We start from the raw sequence: 23,607 nt of genomic DNA, 5'->3' as shown, positions 1-23,607 counted from the left end.
CACGCGCACCTCCGAGACACTTGAACCGCAGCACTGCCCGGCTGCAGGGCGGGCCCGGGGCAGGGGCGCGGGCGCGGCGCGGGCGCGGGGCCGGCCGCGGGTCGGGTGCGTTCCCCGGGCGCTGTCCGCGGTTCTGGAGACACGGCCTCGGCCGCGCTCCCCCGCGGGCACCGCGGCAAGGGGAAAACGCTTTTGGCAGTCTCACCTGCACTGATTAAAAAGAGAAAAATGACCGTGACAAAACATTAATTCTTACATAAATATCTTTATATGATATTGCCTCACATGGGGTGGACTAGATGATCTTTCAAGGTCCTTTCCAAACCAAACCATTCTATGATTCTATGAATATTAAAGCTGATTAAAACAGTGCTAATCCCTTTCCAAAACAGACCCATTTTGATACCAATGTCACTAGAATAAACCAGCTTTCTCCAACATAAGTGTAGTCACCTACTGCCATGATTTTTCCCAGTGATTTTTCAAAATCTGCTGTAGGTTTAAACTAAATAATTATATTTAAGTTGTGGAAGGGTTCTTGTGATCAAGTGTCAGCAGTTAACTGGTTTTAACAGTGCACTTCCAAGAGATTCCATGCTCTTTTTTGAAAACAGGACAACACCTAGGCTGAACTGAAGAAGAAACCTGGATTTCGGGTGATATTCTTTTCCCTCTGGAATTAATAAAGTGCTTCAAAAAGATCAGAGAAAGACAAGATCGAACACTTGAGTCAAGGAAGCACTTAAGACAGCAGCTACTTCCACAGGGGGATTGTGAGTCATTTATATGGGGACCCTAGGAGTTTCAAAAAGAGAATTATTAGGAAGATAAATGGGGTATGGGAAGCTGTTCTCTGGCTGGCAAGTGGCCAGAAAAAAAAGGACATGAATGAGATTCACATTAAAAAGGGTAATAAAGCAGTCACACACGTAAGCAGTGCAGAAAAGCAATCCTGAGACAAAGAAAACAAGATGAAAATCCCCCAAAACAGAAAGGGTTACCTAGACTGTAGACATGGAAAATCCCCAGGGAACTGGGGTAGTAGCTAAGAGTGTCTCTAGAGAGTAGGATAGCAATTAACTCCATGCTATCCTATGGTTTAACTGTTACTTTTCATACCTTTTCTTTTCCCTCCTACTTAGTAGTTTGTTAATATATACTAAAGAGTAAAAAAAAGCTGAATTTCAATGTAACCAACTTTCTTTCTACTTACAGTATTCAAAGCATGGGAGTAGATTCATTAAAAATATAGATATTTTTACCCAATCCCAGCTGTGACACTTACCGTGGGACAGATGGCACTGTCCAAACCAGAATCCACTGATTTATTCCTCATAGCATGTTAAGAAAGGGATAGAATTAGTCAACAATCAAATCTTATTTTCATTGCTTGAATATGCTTGCACAAGCATTTCTTGGAAGGGCAACAAGCACTACCACGCACTACCATGGCCAAGGCTTTTATATCCTTCAGCTTCATTTAATTCATGCCCTGAACTGCTGCTGGTTTCTGCCCACATTCACTCTGAAAGGGTGCAGCACAGTGGGTCTGATTTTATTAACAGGATATTTTTTGCTAGAAGCTCTTTGTCAGATCAAATCATTGCTCTGCAAAGTAGCAGGAGCAGTGTAAGTAGCAGGTTTTCCATTATCATTCTGCCTAGAACAAAGGTGCAGTTCTGCAAATAAGGACTTAGTGCATGTCTCTTTGTTTTCTGTTTGGAAAGGGCGCAACAGCCGCATGTTAAGTGTATTTAAACAGCTTTATTTTTTGGATCCAGATCAAAAAGGAAAATATCTTTTACCAGTGTGTCCAAGACAGGGTTCCTTAAGAAGAACACAGCTGTTGCTGCACTGTCTCATCTCTTCTCAAAAGGCAAGTCTTTTCTTGTTTAACCTGTGAAGGAGATTTATCGTTCCTATTGTACTGACTCTGCTGGTCCAAGCTCTGCTTGCTTTCCTGAACCAAATCAACAGGACTTGTTCCAGGAAGCAGCACTAAAACGATTAAGAAAATAATGCTTGTGGGAGGGAACTAATTTTGGAAATTCTTCATGTTCATAGTTCAAAATAATACAGCAATCAAGAAATCAGCATGTTTCATCTCAAAGAGTAACACATAAATCTTAATCTCTGACTGTTACAATAATCCTTAAAATATTTTTTTTTATACTTTTTAGCCTTTAGAGATCATTTCATTCTAGATGTTTTTAATAGCCTTTATCAACATAGGCAGCATTTTGAGATCAGTGAAAAACAGCCCAGATCTGTTGTACAATCCAGCATAACTATACAGTGTCTGACAGACAAACAGTAGTTATTAATTTGATTGCAGATCCCTTATATATGTATTTTAAGGATTACTATTATTTGGCCTTATAATTTTTCAGGAAGTGAAAATTTTATTGGAAAGGTCTGACATAAAAAAAACCTAGGTGTAGGTACTCAGACACTGGAATAGGCTTCCTAGAGAGATTGTGATACCTGTCAATGTTCAAGAGGAATTTGGACAATGCCTTTAATATCCTTTAGTGTTTGGTCAGCTCTGAAGTGGTCAGGCTATTGGATAATGATCATTGTAGATGCCCTTCAACTGAACAAGTTTAATCTGGTCTAGTCTGGTCTAGTCTATATAATTATTTTATTGGACATAAAATGGTTTTTATCCTTTTCTTCTGTAAAATCTTGATATTTAACATCAAAGTGTTAAAGTCAAAGTACCTCAGGAGGTCAAAATGTGTAAGTAGGAACGTTAACTGTGCTCAACCCATGAGGCCCAACTCCACCTAACTGACAAGGCAGCACGTTCTTCTTTGGAGGTGTGGGCTCACAAGCAGAGGCTCATTTTGTGTTTGATTCCGAGCTCTTCATGGTGCTGAGCGTGCACTTCAGAAGAGCAGCAGGAGGTATGTGCTGCTCTTTCTGACTTGATCTGTTGAGAATATACACAGAAGCTCATTACTGTTACTTTATTCCTTGGTTAAGTAGTAAATATGCTACAGGGAGGAAAGGACTAGCAACGAATTTTTATGGGAAGAATCTATGATCTTGAATAAAATGTAGGCAACACCATCACAGACAGGTGCCCTAGTTTTTGCTGTCATAAGTTTGCACACAGAAATAGCCGGGTTTCCCTTCCTGTGCTATCTTCATAGGAAAATGAAAGCTGAAATTCCCATTTATATTTTAAGTTCCCTATGCCAAGGGTGCCCACAGCCATGTGCTTCACAGAGCCACACTCACATTCTGCTGCACTCCACGGTTAGCCCTGCTGAAATCAGCATAAATGAAGTACATGACATTGAATGCCAGTTTTACTCTAATACAGATACATACTGTCTCATTTGAAATTTACTGGAATTATCTGACTCATATATAGAGTTCATATGGAGTTTCTGTACAAACAAGTTTTTGGTTCTGGATGCTATAAATACTGGATGCTATAAATAATGCTATATATATAATGGATACCTCAATATAGCTAACATCTGTGGAATAAAATATTCTCTCAATTCTTTATTGTTTTCAGTTTTGTCACAAAGCCACACATAATCTTTGCCAGTCAGAAGACCTAAGAAAAGGTTCCCTGTAGATTCTTTTTACTTACATTGAAATTACATAAAATTAATTTATTGAATCTGTATTTGATGAAATTTGTGATTCTCAGAATCAGTTCAGAAAAGATTGCTTCTAGCAATAACTAGGCATGGGATTAAGAAGAAAAAGTGCTCCATCTGATCTGCCATGCCTATTTGCTTTAAATTCCCCCAATAATTCACAGTAATTTTCTCTTCCCCAGCCAATAGTCCACAGGGAAGGCTGTGATACTATTTATCTCTACCATCAATTCCACACTTGGAGATTGAGTGCACAGAATAAGGAACCATACAGCATTTTTTCCACAGTAATTTTCCATGTGCCCTCTTATCCCCTAAAAAGTGTGAAGTAATTTAAGAAATTTTACCCTTTGTCGAGTCTGACAGAAGGGTGATGTAATTCAAATCATTTTAGCCTGCTTTGAAAAATAGCTGAATTAACTCAAGTGACTTTGCATCTATAATAAAAATAAGCATGGAGGTCATCACTATAGCTCAATTAATGCATCTTAGCTTGCTGCATTATAGAAGATTTGTGCCTGACTCCTTTCTTTCATTAGGATCATTCAAGGACCAATTTTAGTATATGGATTATTTGCTTCATCACCTGTGAAGAAGGAACATGACAGTAAATTTGTACAGCTGTGCACACATACAGTTTGACAGTAAGAAGATTTTATTCTCTGATTTTCAGCCCATGCTGACTGTGGAATAGAGCAACATGTGAGGCTGTGAAATTAAAACTTTCCATTGCACCTGATACAGCTCCAGAAAACACACTTAGATCTGAACCATGGTGATTTCACTGAATCAGTCTTTTTTGCTTTTACAAGTAAATACAGCATTAGGTTTGAGGCTTATTGATTTTTTCAGAAATTCACTAATCTTTGATCTCTCCATAGCAAATACATTAATCTGTAATAAAGATTTATTATAAGGGTTGCAAAACAACTGGGAGAGACGTATTTTACTTTACCTTACTTTGTCTTTATTAAAGGTTCTATATTGCAAAAATAAACGAATGCATTTTTCACATAAACTGTGCAAGGGAACAGAGGTGGGATTTATTATTAACTTAATTAAATTGCTTTGTATAGTGACAAAGAAGATCACTGGCAACATAATATATCCTCTTGGACCAAAGGTGGTTAAAGAGATAATTCACCTGATGATAATGGGCTTTGAGATTACAAATGTTGGTTATTTGCTTCAGAGCTTCAGAGCTTGCTATTTCTCATAGAATTACCATACTAAAGTGATCACTTTCATGAAAAAATTAATTATAATTGCTTTTCTCTAAGATCTGCTGAATACATGTAAAGCTTAGCAATTAATAAATATCATGTCTCATTTGTGTATGCCACACATACACAAATGGCAAAAGAATTTTTTCCTTTCATTTGTGTGTATGAAGATTTTGAGTATTCAGAAAGAGTGCAGCAAAATTGCATCAATAAACATTTGCACAGAAGAGGTAAATTGACTCAAATTGCACCAACTACACATCGGAAGACCCTAAGTGCCCCTGTGAAAAGTTGTCAGATAATGGGACAAATTTGTTCAGTTCTCTACTCAAGGACCCTTTTTTGACCCTTAGTCTTCTTCAAGAAGGAAAATAATTTTGGAAATTAATGCTAGGTTGTTTAGACAGGGAACTTTTTTCTGGCTCTAATTAATATTTTACAACTGATTGAATGGCTATAGCAAATAGGCTGGGAGACCTCCACCTGAGCATTATCAAAGCCCTCAGGTGTTGTCCTTTCCTTGGCTGTGGCACAACTCCTCAGCTAAAGTAAAGGATGTACTACCACGTCCAAAGTAATGTTCTCAATCTCCAAAAAGGCAATTATCCAAGATCCCCCTCCGTAGTGGTGTCAGTAGCACAGTTGTGTGAGAGAATCTAAATCTGAAGCATAGACAAAGAAGCAGGAGACATCATATTTTTATATTCCTGAGTCATTTTCCATACTTCCACTGCCCCTTCCCCCATTCATATTGGCAAGTCTAAAGGCCAGCCAGTGTCTTACATTAAGATACTGAAAAAGCATTCAATCAGACACATGGATATGAAACACTACTACTTTTATCAGTCTCTCTTTCTAAACTAAATAAAACATTTTGGATCACAATCTCACTTGGATTTTTTATATAAATACTACTAATAATTGACTAGCAATTGCAAATTATGCTCATATCTAACCACTACCTAATTATGAGGGGAGCACCAGTCCTAGTACACATCCACCAAAAACTAGATGCTGTGCTTTCCTCAAAAAGAAATAAATTCTTTTATGTGCATTTCAAAGGTTGTGTGGCTCATGTTGCCTAAAAGAAGAGCAGCAGAATGGTAAATTAGTTTTAAATCCTTTAAAATTATTTATAAGATAAAAGAATTTAGCATTCTGATAAGATAAATTGAGATTTTATTACAGATCTGTAGAATACTAAGATTTGGAAGATAATTTATCATCAAATCTCAATAAAAATAGAATTGAATATATTATTCATGAGATTTTTTCCAAGCCTAAATAATAATAGTTAATACAAGTTATATCAACCACAGTCGTGCTATGCTTACTGGGTCACTCAAATAGTGCTACTTCAGTGAATTGATATAAAAATTGAGTCTGGAAACTTCTGTAATACCATTAAATTCTGCAAAATTGAAAGTAGCACTGCATTTTTTCCTGACCTACTTTTCTGCAGTATTTCTGGAAGGTGTTAGTGCATTTGGTTTGAATGAAGATGTGGGATTTAGAAGGGAAGTATAACAGATCTCATTATGTTTTTAAAAATTTAAAATAGAATCTGATAGCTATGTTTATATTAATTCAATTATATCATCAGTACAATTTTTACTTAAACTTCATATGGGTTGAAAGTAGATTATCTCAAAACTGAATGTTTTGGCAAATGAATGTTAAATATTGCAGGAATTTTTGCAGCAGTCTAGATTATCAAGATAACTGTCATTATCTATACTTTGTTCTTCATGTAAAAGCAATTATTACATTCATTTTAATCAGCAAAAATTTCTAGCAAAATTCAGAGGATATCATAGGATATTTCAGAGTCTATTAAAAGAACAGAAAGTGCTTTTACCCACTAAAACCTTCAGTTCAAATAGGTCAGGATCTCTGATGAAGCCCAGTTATGTTGGGTAGCTCTGGTCAGAGCCAGGTTCCTCCTGTTCTCTGAGATTTTCAGTTTAAAAGCCTCTGCCAAGCTTCTTATGCAGAACTTTTTTGCTACCAGCTTTGTCCCTTGAGACCTCTCTGTGATTCACAGGTTAGACAGTTGCATTTGTCTCCCTAACATCACAGTAAGTAAATCTTTTAGGGACTTACTCTTCCCCTGCAAAATTACCAAAAATGTCATTTCTCTAAAACACTAAAAATAGCTGGCAAATGAAAAGAATATTGATAAATGAGTTCCAACCAACTTTTGTTCTTATTCAGATAGTAATAACTTCTCTAACAGTAGAAATAGATGCATTAGGAAAAAAAATCTCTTCTTCCCCATTGTTCATGCAGCACAAAGGGTGTAATTTAATGTCAAATTCATGTCTATGGAGACATTGGTGCATGACTATTGTTACTCTGAGTGGAAGACTGATTTAATGATTCTGAAAAAAATTGTTGGAATGAGTTGGGTGTCAGTCTCTTCTCCCCAGTATCAAGTGGCAGGATAAGAGGAAATGGCTTCAAGTTGCACCAGGAGAGGTTTAGATCAAATATCAGGAAAAAAATTCTTCACGAAAAGGGTTGCCAAGCATTGCAACAGGCTGCCTAGGTGGAGTCACCATCCCCGAAAATGTTCAAAAAGCATGTGGCTATGGCACCTGAGGACATGGTTTAATGGTGAAAATGGTGGTGGTGCTGGGTTGGTGATTGGACTTGGTGATCTTAGAGGTCTTTTACCAGCCTTGGAGATTCCATGATTCTTTGGTTCTAATATCCCTGACTGGTAAGTGGCACCAATCCTGTAACCTGTAAAGTGTCACTGGGGTGTCACCATTGTGTGTTAGTTCGTGTATGAGCTTTGGCCTTTGGCTCTGGCTGAGTATTGAAGTGTGGCTGAGTTTGTTATCAGCGTGAAGTTGTTCTTGTGTAACTTCAAGACATGAAGCCATGACATGCTGATCAAAGATAGCAAATCTCTGATAAACTACTGCCTTGCATTTGGCTTATTCTGACTGTTATGAGAAAATGGCTATCAAAAGCCTTGAAAATCATTCACATCTTCATAGTAATTTAAATATATATTTTCTTTTAGATGCAATCTTTTCTATGTGTTTATTTTTATATATATATTATAAAAGATTCATTTACTCTTATGTATTGCATATATCTGTAAGTATAAACATTCTTACCAAAACCCCTTAAAAGCATGGAAACCATTTTTCATTTATCTGATACATTCTTACAATCCAGAATGTCAACATTTTCATAAAACAGCCTGACACTAAGAGCCCTGCCTTTCATTTCATAACATCTTACATTCATGTGCATCAAGTGAAATTTAAGACTAATGCAATTACTGCATTTTAGGACTATATCTGCAACTGAAGTAAGTGGTTACTGGGTTAGAAAGTATTCTTTCTAAACCAATTTTGACAGTACATGGATTTTGTTTTACTGCTCCCCTCCTTCCAGAACTACAGCTAAAAGCCCTGTACTGTGTTCCCTGGGATCACTGTGCTTAGTGACTGGAAGTCATGGATGCACTGGTGGGGAAGGCACAGGGGAGGTGGATGTGCTTGTACCCACTGGAGTGACTTCTCTGCAGCGCCAGCAGTGTGGCTTCACCACACATCGCAGGTGGCTGTTCTGGGTCTGTGTCCGAGCGCGTGAAAATACAATTGTATGATTTCATTTCCCAAATGAATAATACTTTATGATACACATAACCCCTCTTCAATACTTCAGGTAGGCTCATGGTCCCTACAGGAAAGAGAAAAATAATTTTGTTTCTCTCATCCACTTCATTTCCACTTCAACTTTCCACTGAAAATGGAGGGACAGTCTGTCATCATCTGCTTCCCCAAAAGACCTGGCACTTTCCAAGGCCATATTGCCACTGTTGAGCCAGCCAGCAGAGGGTGCCGGAGAACACTGTCTGCAAACAGCTCCCTGGGTAGTTTCATTCCTCAAAAATGCAAACCAAAGTCCATTAAAGTTATTATGTTTTCTGTTATCTCTTTAATTCATTCCCTTGCTAATTGAAGCTTCTTGTTACCATTCTATCCCTTTCAAATGGCATATTACAAGTCCAGACAAATTACACCCAGATCTTTTCAGGTCTGGAATTTTGTCTGTTATTTGAATAAGATTTAACATCCTCTAATGCTGAATATGTATTTATGTCTCACCTATGTACCAATTTAAAGGTTATGTATAAAATCATAGAACCACAGAATGATACAATCATTTGGGTTGAAAAATCTATTATCATTGGGACAGAAGATCTTTAAAGATCATCTATCCCTCCTACCACAGGCAGGGACATTGTCCACTAGACCAGATTGCATCCAGCCTGGCCTTGAACACAGCCAGGGATGGGGCATCCACAACTTCTCCGTGCAATCTGTTCCAGTGCCTCACCACCCTCACAGTAAAGAACTTCTTCCTTATGTCCAATCTAAACCTACTCTCTTTTAGTTTAAAACTGTGGCTATCCAGCAAACTCCTTATCCATCAAATAGTCCGTCCAAGTTGCAAAAATCTGATTTATTAACTTTGCTAGCCTGCAGCCCAGAATTAGGAAACCGAAGTCTCCTGGAATGGGAAGTATTTAGATAAAACAGTGCACTATCTCACCTTTTAAATTAGAATGTTTCTGGTATTTTTAGATGCATGTTTAGATGCACTAGTACATGGTGTTCCTCCTTTTATAAATCTTACTATGATCCCCTAACCTCATAAATTGACAAACAGCAGTAATAATTAAAGAATAAAAACAAGAAAGATGAGATTACATTCAGGCAGACAAAAGATCCAGGCTAATAACTATTTATGGCAAGCACAGAGAGTCTGTGAGCTCCCTTCTCCCATGCTTTAACTATTTGCAGAAGCTTCCACATTTACAGTCATGTGTGTCCTCCAGCTTTAATAGCAGAAAACCGTTGTGTGATATCCATGAAAGCAAATGAGAGAATTCTTTGCCATATTGTTAATGCCAACTGCATAATGATTTTTTTCTGGAATGAATAATTTATCACTTATGGAAAACTGTTTTCCAAAGTTCACCTGATTTTTCTTTTTTGTTTTGGTTTGGTTTTGCTTTTGAAATTATCCTTGCTTATTTTTAAATGTGAGTTTACAAATGGAGGAACCTAGGTCACCTGGTCTGCATCAAGTTGACAGAGCAAACTTCTGACTGGAGGCAATGAGTATAAATCATTGGTTCACTCACAAAAGGGAAGAACAAGAGACAGCAAAGGCTCTGTTTCAGTGTACAGCTCTGGGAACAGAACAACAACTACAACCTTCCCCTGGTACCTTTTCTACCCTGCATGCCTGAGTCTACAGGACATGCAAACACCCTTCCTCCAGACTGCCCTGCCTGGCAGTGCTGCAACATGCTTGCAGGAGCACCCAGGGCCTGTGCCAGCAACATCCAGGGGCTGTTCCATTTTTTCTGTGCTAGAGGTATGGGATAATTTAATAACTTCATTAAATTGTTTTTGATTATTATTTTTATAAGCTCATACATAAAGTCTATTCCTAGATAAATACATGTATTATATTATACATAATACAAACGAATATATACGTAGGTTTATATTATTTGTTCTCATCTTCGAGATGTTCACTTTTTGGAAAAAGAAATCACACGTCATTTTAAAATGTAGTGACATGAATATAGCTATTAAGCTGACACATATTTTAATGAAAATAAGCACTTGAGGCAACACTTCAATGAAATTCACTCTAAAAGAGCTATCAGATAACAGATTTTAACTTCATGACAAAATTCTTGCTCTCATACAAGGGAAAAAGTGATGCAATGGACATTTGGAGGATTTCAATAAAAAGAGAAAAACTTGAACTGTTAGTTTTCCAGTCAGTGGGTATGAACAAATTATGCTGCCAAGTTTCATTTCACTAAAAAGATCACTTGCCAATCAAGTGCTTACCACTGGTGAGAACTGTGATAGATTTCAGTTTTGAAAGGGATGCAAAAGGTTAAGAAGAATGAAGCTGCATCCCGAGGAGTCAAATGAATGTGCCAGGAACCAGTCCCTGGCACAAGGGCTGGCTGGCACAAATACAGCCTGTTCCTAACTCCCAGGCAGCAAGGATCCTTGCTGCAGTCTGGAGGGCAACTGGGGTAAAGAGTCTGAAGAGGTAGGTTTTATTCTGGTATTATCCACTGACATTCAGCTGGCAGCCACCCATGGTGATGGTCTCATCTCAGTTCCTCCCCCCTCCCAGTCTGAAACAAAATGATCATTTTTCTACAAACTATCTGTAAGCATCCAGCAGAGAAGGAGATAACTAAGAGTCAGTGTGGATTAGCTAAGGATAAATTATGTCAAGCCAATACAAATTCCTTTGTGACAGGGTCACAGGCCTATGGGTAAGAGAGAAACAGCTGAAGTCATATATTTTGATTTTAGTACTTCTTATGACACTGTACTGATGGTGCATCCTCAAAGCAAACTAGGGACACATGATAGAGGTGAAACTATATTTTACTGGATGTGAAACCAGTTACAAAATAGTACCAGGAGGACAGTTATCAATGGTTCATCGTAAAAATGGCAACATATATTTCAGTAGGGTCCTCAGGGATCTGTCCTGGGTCTGGCAAACAGTTCCATTAGTAGCCTGCATGATTAAATAAAGCCTATATTGTTAATGTGCAGACAACTCCAAGCTGAATGGGACTGTCAGAGCTTTGAAGAATGGTTAGAATTTATAATAATCCTAACAAATATCATCTGAGTTATAATAGGATGATTGTTTTAAACAGAATAAATGAAAATTAATGAAGGAATCATGAGCTGAACAGAATAAGGAAGAACTGAGACAAGCAGGGGGCAATATTCATGTGCATAAAAAGTTGCTACAAAGAGTGCACTAGGTTTTTCATGGCTGTGGAGGACAGGGGAAGAAGTAATGACTTTAACACTTTAGCACAGGAAGTTCAAACACCAAGTAAAGATAGCTAAGAGTGGAAGAGTAATGTAGTTGGGGAGATTATGGAAACTATTGCTGGAGACTTCTAAGAGCAAGTTAGACATGTATCTACCAGAATCAATATAGTTATAGTTGAAATTCTTACTCCTAGAATAATTTGTATTACCATCTAGAGAACATATTTATTATTTGATATATTCAACAGAGGATAAAACCAAACCCCATACAGACCGATGATAGGAAGGAACCTGATTTGTTACATACAGCAACCAAAAATCTGAGTGTCACCAGATAAGCACATACCTGAGTTTCTACACAGCTTCTTCTGGGGCATGCATATGCACACCATTGCCTCTGCAGAATCAAGGCTTCTCTCATGCTGCTCCAACACTCCCATAAGAAGCAGCAGAATAAGATGCCATTTTACCACTTAGAACATTTCAAATGCATTTACAATTATTATAAAGACAATTATATTTGCCAAGAACCAGAACATGCAGGAGGATAAAAAATTTCTATTATTAGAAACATTAAACCAATGACCATGCAAACTTCCTAATTACTCCGAAGAGTAAGGTACCATTTAACTTCTTCAATCCATAGAACAGAATTCAGGTTTATTTAGTATTACCATTATTTTAAATATTGAATGAGGTCACACTCTTAATCTAAAAGCATTTCCTGAGTGGGAACAATTCCAAGTATGATTTCATACTGTTCATATTTTTTTCTAGTCCTATTTGGAACTGAATAGTGGCTTCTAACAAGAAGCTGGAGAAAACTTACAATGCCTACAATAAAAGCAGACATAAGTCATCATTACAAAAAATTAGTAATGGCATCCCATCATCTAAGAATTGTGAAAAAGCCAGGGAGTATGAACAGCACTTGTGACACATTACTATACAAAACCAGTAAAAGATGTAATTACCTTCTCTGTGTCTACAGAACATGAGATTCTAAATGAAGAAGAAAGAAGCAACACCACCTCTGCTGATGTCATTATTTGCCTCTCATTGAAAGAGGGCCTGTCAGTGGATGCTTCCACCCTACAAACCACAAAAAAATCCCCTACCTTCTGAAATCTGTAAATGTTCTTATCTTAGATTAAAACAAACTTCAGACTTCTGGACTAGTACTTCTTACATATTGAAGTAGACAGAAGATGGAAGGAGAAATTGTACAGTGCTTGGGAGACGATGAATTAGGGAACCCTGAAACTGTACTGAATGATTTGCTGGATGATAAAAAAAATATAACCAAATTCAGTGATTTTGGTGAGATTAGACTGCATAGGATTAGTGATATGTAGATAATTTTGATTTGTGATAGACTGGGAAAAGGAAGTTTTGTGAGGTCCAAGGGAGAAGTGCCTTCCAATACATATTTGGGGCAACAAGTAAAGCAATATACAAACTTTTGAAAAATATAGATCTAAAACCTAGAAGTACCTGTATTTCTGTTAAAGCACTGCTAAACCTATTTGTGAAGATTCCCAGTTGGCAAAAACAAGGGATTCTTTAAAGAAAAAGTTGAACTCGGCTCTGAAATCAAAATTGTTGTCAGTGTGTTCTGGCAACCTCTAAAGATAAAATGCCCCCTCATTACCAATCCCTGCATTCTCCAGTCACATCCCATTTCATCTGCTGCAGTGGAGAAGGGAGTTTCTCTAGAGGTCAAGGTTAGGTCACAGATACTGTTTGCAAAAGCACTGGAGTATCTGATGAGAAATTGCATCATGTCCCTGAGCCAGAAGCATGAGATCTCACACCTATCAAAAGCATACAAAATTCGGTACCTTAGGGCAAGAGTACACCACAAGTTGTTGGGTTTGACACATGTATCCCTCACCTGATGTTTTAAATAGATATAACCTCAGCATTTCAGTGGTGTCCACCGAAATCCAGTTAAAAACTCAAAAGTGTTGCAATATACCAGGCATGAACTGAACACTAATGCCATATCTGCTGCTTTGTTACAACGAGCAGATATGTTACACCATAACTTCTCACAATGAAAAGTAAAAAAATAGTCTGTATACAGGATCAGAGGAGCCAACCCATATTTAAACTGTAATAGAAACTAAATTCTTAAACAACAACAGTGTTTCTAATATTCCTAAATAGTATTAGAAAGCAGTTGTGATACTCGGATCCATTTCTTCCTTATTAAAAAACAAGTCTTTAAAACTCATGTCTGTATTGGATATTTATATAAACAGTTTACAGTTTAATGGCCTTTTTTGCCAGATGATTGCTAGCCTTGTTCAGGGGTGTACCATTTAAAAACAGTGGTGACAAGAATATGCAAGTCCTCTCTTTCTATTTGGTATTACTTTTAATGTGAAACTAACATAATTGTTTGGCACAGCTTGTGGTATTTGCTTACAGTAGATTTCAGCAGGCTATATTTCATTTTGTCACAAGTTCTCTCTTGAGTCCAGGCTCAAAGTATGTTTCTTTTAACTGTACTGATACCATAAAAAGTAACACTGGGTGTTATTTAAATATTGTTTATGAAGATCTTAAGTTATTTCCCAGCAGTGATATAATTTTAATACGGATCTGAGGGCAGATCCTACAGACTTGCTATGAACAGAGTGGCAGTCCTCCTTGCATCAAAGTCCTGCATTTGTGCGTTGATGTGGGTTAAATCTGCCTTCCATGAAAATTCAACACTAATGTTTTGAGTGGGTTCAGTGGGTGCTCTTGACTACTTAAACTCAATTCAAACCCACAGTAAATAGTAATGACAGCCTCATAATGACTTATAAAATATCTACATTAAAATGAAAATTACAAGAAAAAATAAGAGGCATATGGAATAATAAAGGGAATCTATCATTTAATACTTAAATACATTCTATACACTTTTCAAAGGAAAAAAACTTTTGAAAGTCTGAATCCGCATTGGTTACCCCCAAATAATTTAAAAGGCCCACTGATCACTTGACATCTAGATTAAGAGAACAAAGTACAAGGAAAATGGGAAAACTAATGTGTAGAATAGGTAATTTTTAATAACCTATGGTTTTACTAATGAGGATTATGAATCTTCTGAAATTCCTATCACCAGTGAGTGTGAAATACCTGTGTTCATTTAAGTTCCTCTTAGTATCTAGAGCAATTCCTCAGTAGGTGATTTTCAAAGCTTAGGCTTTACTTTTGGTATGATACAGGGCCTACATAACCTTTCAGCTGTGCTGGTAAGTATGAGTATACAGGGACTGTGGGATTGAATCATATTTCAGAAATATTTGAGCCCAACCCCTTAGTCTTTCCTGAACTAAAGCTTGCCCAACACTGTTTTGAGCTGCAGCAGGGAATGCTGAAATCCATTGGTGCCAGGTGGCACTCCCAGGGGGAACGGGATATGAAATCAGCTCTGACAGGATTCCTTCCTGCCCCCACACTTCCACAGATGCCCCTGCACTCGAATTCTGGGAGGCATTTGTTGCAATTAGCAATTAAACTGAGCCGAGGGACTGGGTGTCAGACATGTGCAGCTGGGGATTACTGGCTGGGCGCCTCCAGCCAGCTTGGAACAACACAGCGGGAGCCAACACGTATCTCAGCAGGAGCTTTGCCATCGTGCCTGGCTACAGCCAAAGGGCCTCGTCCAAAGAGAAGGGCACTGCCTGCAAAACACAGCTGAGTCTCAATAAATAGGTAAGGGGGGCTGATGCAGTCTTGCACTCTTACCCGTAATTCATGGTTCAAACTGCATTCACTTCTTTCAGCGTAATAACCAGACTATAAATCAACAGTATATTTGACATGGTCAACAATTCATTATTAGTAGGAAATATTTTCCTGTTTATTTGGTCTTCTTTTAGAGAAAAATGAAATAAAATTATAAACTTAGGGTATAAATAAAATTATCAAATCAGATGCAAAATTAAGATTAAAATTCTCATTTCTTCTTGACATTTATAAGCATTAAAATTCTTCAGCAGCCCTACAAACATATATCTTTTCTTAAAAGTGAAGCACTCTTATTTATGTCCTTCTTATATTCAGTGTCCTCAGAAACCTCACAAGTCTTTGAATCGAAGCAGTCTCACTGTTATTTATTGACAACTGTGGAAAATGTGATATTGCCATTGTCTAAAGTAGATGCCTATATTAAAAAAAAAAAAAAAAGCATGGCATTTGCCTTTTAATGGCCCCAGATGGCACACTTACTGAAAGGGAATGAGAGGGTGGTAACAGCGTCACTTACTTACATGTTATGTGGGCGGATGTTATCAAGCAGAAATTACCTGTCAGGAACCATACATGTGAACTACAAACACATCGCTCCAAAACCCTTACACCAGTGATTTTGAATCCATTTAATAATCATTCCATTTGACCGTTTGAAGAATTTGTAGCCCACGTGGCATCCCGATAATCTTTCTGATGTTGAAGTCATTAAGCTTAACCATTTACTCCTATTCATATTACCATTTTTTGTTCATATGAAGTAGCATTTCAGGGCCCTGTTCAAGATCACATTGAAATACATACTAAAAAAATAGATCAAAAGGCCTTGTCCCTGCTTACAATTCAACCTCCAAACCTTCTCAGAGGGTGCCTACATGGACAACACTACTGGGTAAGTATCTATCCAAGAATATCAGTAAAGACAGAAAGGAACAAGGGCAGGAGGATGAGAGTAACTCTGTTATGCTCCCTGGCTTATACACACCAATACTATGAAGTTGACAGAAGCAAGACGAGGTTCTAAGAATAAGATCAAAATATAAATACTATAACATCAGTTGAATAAATAGAAAACATGTTTCTGGTTTCTTTTCTGAGCTCTTCAAGTTTTCATGAACTAGTTTACAGATGAATACACATATTTAAGTTCTTACTTGTTCAGTACTGAACCTCAATACTCAAAAATTTATACATATCCCAAATCTTGTTATTAAAGCAACCCCAGAAGGACTAACAGAGTGTTTAATAAGAAAATTAGGATACAAGACTTTGCAAGATTCTTAGTTTTTAAAGTCTACTTGGTGGTGGTGGGAGGGGGTAAATATTGTTCATATTTTGCCATTTAAAAGGACCGAGGTAAAAAGCCTCTGCTTTGACCATTCTTCATTGCTGTTACCTTTGAAATATGGTTAAATTCAATTCAGTTATCCTGAGCTCAAATTACAATGCTCTGCTAATACAGTTTCTGCTCTTCCCTGAAGCTGGACAGCTACTGACATTGGCAATTATGTACTGTTTATGCTGGTTTTCTTATTTCAGTTGCAGTTTAAATGGATTCGTGCTTCATATAAGGAGCATGGGAAATCATATTATTATTTGACCAGCAGTGTCTCAGATCACATCTGCACCCTTGATATCCTTCCCCCATGGCTTTTTGTTTGCCTCCCAGGGACTTAGAACTGATTGTCACCTCCTGTATCACATCTCACTCGGCTACAACACGTGCAGCGCTTTCTGGCTCGTACAGTGGAGCCTGTGGGGAAATTCTAGATGCCATCTCCTTCTACATCATCATGGTATCTCATTTGGCCTTTTGCTCCTGTGTGAGTGTTCCCATAAGCTGATGAAATTTGTACTTGTTCCAATCATTACATTTTGCCAGAAGCATGTGGTAATTGGCAACGCATTACTTTGATTCAAGGGGGAGAGCTCTTAAGAACCATGTTAGACACCAGGTCAGTGAGAGTTCACATTTTTAAACATATTAAATATCTTCAACTAATTTTGAGCTCACCTTAAGAGCTCTGCACGAGTGTGCTTCAATTCCTGGGAAACTTTCTGAATATACACATTTTACTGCACCCTTTGCCTTTCCCACAATGAAGAGCATTCAAAACCAGACTCTACCTGCATGCTAAGAACAGAATAAAAGTAGATGAGAAAAAATGTTTTATTCATCAGATCATAAAAATCCAGTTAGGTCTGCAAGTTAAATGAGCAGACACTTCTTAGACACCTGTTTTGAGGTCAAAAAACTCCTTTCACAAATGACACTTGTTTCCAGATAGAACTAAAAATATCAACTATGCCTCTTGAAGTAGCACTTCAGATTCCCAATCAAATACTTTTTCTGTCCACTCTGCAATTCAAGTGCTATATATTATATAATCATACATAAGGTACTGAGGAAAATAAAGAAAGATACTAAAATTCTTTCCTTGATAACCCTGGGAGATGCAGCATTCAGAAATTATTGAACTGCTGAATACCACCACTACTTACTTTCTCACTTATTCTGACTTAATATAAAAAAAGTCTCTCAGATCCACCATGTCTATATCCTCCAGCTTAAATAATGCTTGGCTGATACCACTGAGAGAAGATAAAAGTGAACACTTGCACCAAAGCAGAAAAGCTTTCAAAACAAGGTAAGAGCCACTGTGTGTGTGTCTATCTCTGACCAATCTGTTTCCCTTGAGTATTCAGGTTTCAGCAATATCGTACCAAAACCTAAACCAATTAAGGTTGAAGATTACACCAGGACTCATCTACCAGAAATAGCTGCACACCATCCTCTTTTTCAGGACCTCACCACAGCCACATCCCAAGCTCTACTGCAAATCTGTATAGAATTCACATTACATAAAAAAGCCATATGTTGCAGAAGGATACCATTATTGAGCTTAGATGGTTGGATTTTAGGAATCATAACAAGGCCACTCCTAATCTTTTACACTGGACCATTATCAAAATACATGTCCTGCTATGTACAACCATCTTATGAATTAGAAAAATTGGACCTATAGAGCAATACCAGATTTTGTTCTGTTACAGCTCAGGCACAGCTGAAGTCTAAAACACAGAATATTTCTGTGCCACGTAGACCGCACATCTCAAACTAACAGACTTTGATGGGAGTGCCTGGTACAGTAAGTAATGGTAATTGTTTCTAGCTAGATTTTTTAAATGTGTTTACATTATTTTAAAAGCAGATCAAACCTACACTTTAACCCAAATTTCACATACTTCCCAAACTGTTTGGATGCAGAGCTGAGTCATGAGTTTTGGCAGAGCTCTGGGACCCCTGGGGAGAGAAACTTAAATCCTGGCAGTTGCTGGCCACAGATCCTCCCTTGCACCTCCATCCCCAGTGTGGGCACAGGCACATATGCCTGCTTGCCATGACTCTGCCTCTCTATATCTCATAATTTCACACAGTAACTTCAGATGCCTGAAGTTAGACAAGTCAGCCCAAGTCCTTTCTACATATATAGGCTGCTTCACAAACATCTGAAGGTGTGTCGTGCTTCAGGTTGCTTTCTGGCTTGCATTTCACTGAGTAATACTGACAAGGATCTGTCTAGTACAAACAGATCAGACAACTCTTATCAGAAGTCCGATTAGATAAATGTCTTGCAGAAAATAGTATTTCCCTTGAACTCTTTCCCACTAGCACTGAACACACTGTTCCAGCAGACATCTTACGCTGTGTACACAGGCAAGATCTCGCCCCTATTTCAGCTAAATGTTCCACTTCTTCTGCATTAGTTCTCTTAACCACAGTCTAAGTCTAAGAACTCATACTGAGACATTGGCTACTAAGGACACAAAGTATTTTTCTCAAATTTGCTTTCCAAAACAGTTTCCCCTCCTGTTGGCAGAGCTTTATTATTTGTCCCAGATGTTTTTTCTTTGAATTTGGCTGTTAGTTTCAAAATGTTACTATCACTCCAATGAGTCTTTCTTACAAGATTTGCTTGTAAGATGTCCTGATACCTATTACTTATATTTTTGACTGATGATTTGTGTTGTCAGAGTCACAAATTAATTGTTCTATTATTTTGCCCAAGACCAACATGAAGCAATCCTTCCCTTTTCCTGCTTTCTCTATATTATAATGATATTCATAGTCTTTTCATCTTTCTCTCATTTTCCAGTATTTCTGAAAGATGATAAGAGAATTTTTCCAGACAATTCTCTGCAGACCTCTAATGTAAACTATTGCTATGAAAATGGTTAGCTCCAGCTGGTCGTCTTTTTAGCATCTGTGCAACGTTTGAGTGAGATCTGCTGATATTATTTCTATCTGAATAGAAAAACAGGATCAACACATTTGATAAGCAAACTTGTCTCAGCTGGCAAAGTAAAGATGCTCTCTTAAGTCATGAACAGAAGCATTATCAGCTATGTGCCTGCATTAATGAAATCATATAGTATTGGGATTAGAGGGCCCAGCTCTGCCCTCTGCCTCATTCATCACTGACCTCAGAGGGTGATGTAATTCAAAACCAAAACGTGGCCTATGGCCAGTAAAGGTATTGCCTCCACTTTGTCAACCTGCGAAAGCCCAGTGCCAAAACATAAAAAAAGACCCTCAGACCCTTGAAATTGAATCTAGACAGATTTAGGCACCAAAATTCTCAACTTCAAAATAACTTTGTGAGAAAGCCATCTAACCCTAATGAACATAAGATCACAAAATGTGTCTTCGGTTTCCATCCCAAATATCCACAAGCACTTTCAGTATTATAAAAATTTGAAACAGTCCTGGTCTGAGCAATGAGCCAGCCTGGTTTTGAACCAGCATTCTTTGGGTGATAATCTGAGTGTGGAAGCATTCACTTCTCCACAAAGTAAAATTTTCCAAGTGTGTACAACTACCAAATGATGACAGCATAAAAATAGCAAAGGAGTGTGAGGTGACTGTTGAGTTAGAATTCACATAAGGCAGGAATCCTTGTTCAGCCTTTTAATTATTATACACAAAAAAAAAAAAGACATTCCACTCCTTTTGCCACCTGGGATGACTACTGTCTCTGGCTCCCTACAAGTCCTGCTCGCTTCCATTCTGAAGGACTGGTCAAAAGAAAAGTGAGGAGTTGAAACCGTCTTGCTGGAAGGTTTCTTTTCACAGAAAAGAAGGAAAATTCCTGGAAACAGAAAGAAACATTCAAGGTGGTAGCACAGAGAAAGTTGCAATTGAGACTCGGTCTCCACTGGCAGCATGAATAAACCACTTGTGTGGAATGGTGCAAATGTACTCTTGTACACACTGCTGAGCTCTAGGTGATTCTCTCCTGAGTATGTTATGGATTTTGCTTGTTCTTCTGAAGTGCCCAGTTCTGAACTGAGGTATTTGGGCACTTAATTAGGACATTGAGACTTTTACTGTACTGCTCTCCTGCTGTTTTTCTGACAGCTCATGAGCAAAACTACTATACTGCAAGACAGCAAACTGGAAAACAGCAATTGCATGCATATGTCTGAAAAGGATGTGCCATCAGATGGAACAAATAAACTTTAGAAAAACAAATTTCACAGAAAGCTTTGCAAAAATATCAGGTGAAGCTTTTCTCTCAGCAGTTTAGATGTGGAAGTGTCAATGCAATGAGTTCCTTGTGACTGTGCTAGTGGACATAGCTAACTGCTGGCCAGCAAAGCTCTGCTGAACTAGAATCCCATTCCCCCTCCCACTGAAAAGATTCAGAGGCAGCAGCAAAACATACTCTGTGATCCTTTATCTTTCACCCCATCTGCTCTCCCTTGCAACTTTTTTCTGGAAGAGCACTCTACCAGAGTAAAGAACTTGGTAGCAAAGCCTGGAATAAAAACTGTTTCATGTACCTTGCTCCCTGTTCAGGAAAGCATGAGGTCTAACCCCAGGGCCTGGCACAATGCCCAGCTTCCCCTGGCAGCTCCTGGAGTCCAAGAGCTTCTGCTGAATCTGCAGCCCTCTGCAGCTTCCTGGAGAGCTGCTATTTTTCAGGAGGGAGTACAGCAAGGAAAGGCTAAGAAGACACTGTGTTCTGTAGGTTTTCTGAGGCCCTTATGAATGTACAACATTTTTTTCTTCCCAGTAAACACAGATTTTTTCAGTTACACACTGGTAATAAAATTAGTTTTATAGGTAATGCAGAGATTCTGCTGGTTTGTAAAAGGCATGAGAGGAATAAGAGTGATATTATATGTTCATATCAAATATGTGTTCCTCTCAGTATTGATGATTAACTAGTGCAAAGTAAAAATATTTTAATAAGTGACTTAAAAGTGAATTAATTCCTCAATTACTGAAAAGTGACTTAATTCCTCAATATTTATAAGATATACATGACTGTAAGGGAAAAGAAATGTTTGCTTGCAAGTTAATGATTGTTTTATGATTTATGATAAGGCTCTAAATCTATGCCAAGAGGAGAGAAGATCAAAGGGAATCACATCCCATTATGAATCCTGAGGCAGCCTGAAGACTCTACTTCTCATATCTTGTTTCTTAGCAAGGCAAAAATTTGAGCTTGAAACGGAAAAAGATAAAACAGGCTCCGACAATTGAATCATCAGCAGCAGCTCTGGAGCTGAGTTACTATGGCAATGGCAGTGCTGCTGCACAGCTTCTTCTTACTCTTACTACTGGTACAACAGCTTTGCAAATGTACACGGGAAATTTCCACCCCACATGTGCCATGGGTGGCTTGCAGGAGAAGCCCATGGTCTCAGGTGCCCTGATCTCTATTGAATGGAAGAGCAAATCTGTGTGATTAAAATATATGATTTGCAATTTTCCATGGAAACAGTCTTGGAGCAGTAGGGAAAGGTCTAGAATTCTTCCTGCTTTTTTGTGGCAGGAAGGTAGATGCCAGTGCTTAGAAGATATTTTATAGGCACAGAATTTTTATTACAGGAATTGTAAGCATTTTGTTTAGCTGTAACTATCTCACTTCCCTGAATAATAGATGTCTTGTCACTGCCAGGGAAGGATGGTATCATCTTTTCGGCAGAGCATAGCTTGGAGCTCTACATAAGTAATGGATCTAATTCTGATGCCAGGTTAATAAATTAGTAATTATGCCTCTTTGGATATACAACAATCAGTGCGTCAGTACTCACCAGTGTCCTCTTTCCTCTTCAAGGTCTAGATGAATGCATCACCTTTCCTGTTAACCGATGCTATGCTCTCTGCACTACACATGAAAGGCACATTTGCTCTTAATTATTTTTGAGACAGTATTTAATATTTACGGTCTAACAGCAAACAGAAGTTCCCAACAGGAATTGGGGCCCTTTATAGGTGTCATGGGAAAATTAACTATATCTCAGCTGAAACCAGGACAGTAGGAAGCATAAATACAAAGGGAATCTTTGCCCAAAAATATGATTGCTGAAAGTACTACTTCTGCAAGCTCATTAAGTCCTATAAGCAGACATCTATGTGGAACCTCAAATGAGTTTCATATTGAGAATTTCATCATCATTTTTGTGGAAAAGCCGCCCTTTTCACCCATCGTGCACATATATTTATAGCCCAGATTGCAGTCCTGCTAATGCTTGTTTTTAAGAAGACCCTCTCTGGGGAGCAGATGAACAAGGTTACCACATGTGCATTAATCAATAGGAGGGTCAACAACAATTACCACAATGAATGGTAAGAGAGAAAATGCTATAAATAAATATACTATGCAATGTATCATCTGAGAATCTAGTACATTTTTATGTCTGAGAATCAAGTAAGTTTTTATCTCTCTACATGTTCCATAAATAGCTGTTACTGAAAAATAATAGGAAGTAATTCTTTACTGTGAGGCTGGTGAGACACTGGAACAGGGAGATTGTGGATGCCCCGGCCGTGACGGTGTTCAAGACCGGCTTGGATGAGGACTTGAGCAACCTGGTCTAGCGGGAAGTGTCCCTGCCCACGGCAGGGGAGGTTAGGACTAGATACTCCTTAAGGCCCCTCCCAAACCCTTAACACTCTATGATTCTATGACTAAGAAGCAGAGAAATCTGACGATGCATTTTGCTAGGTGTGTAGCTATACATCCATCGTATTTGTACTGGCACCGTCTGCCCTCTGCCCGTTTCTCTGTGTCGAGGTTCCTTTCCGCCCTTCGCGGCCAGGGCCCGACAAGCCCTGTCAGACGGCGGCCCCGCTGCCGGAGCGGCCCCGCC

The sequence above is a fragment of the Corvus kubaryi genome, unplaced genomic scaffold, assembly GCF_017639235.1.
Source record: "Corvus kubaryi isolate FWS band 111438036 unplaced genomic scaffold, C.kubaryi_AGA036_p1.0 37385, whole genome shotgun sequence".
Classification (NCBI taxonomy): Eukaryota; Metazoa; Chordata; class Aves; order Passeriformes; family Corvidae; genus Corvus; species Corvus kubaryi.
Note: the sequence above shows the minus strand (reverse complement) of the source record.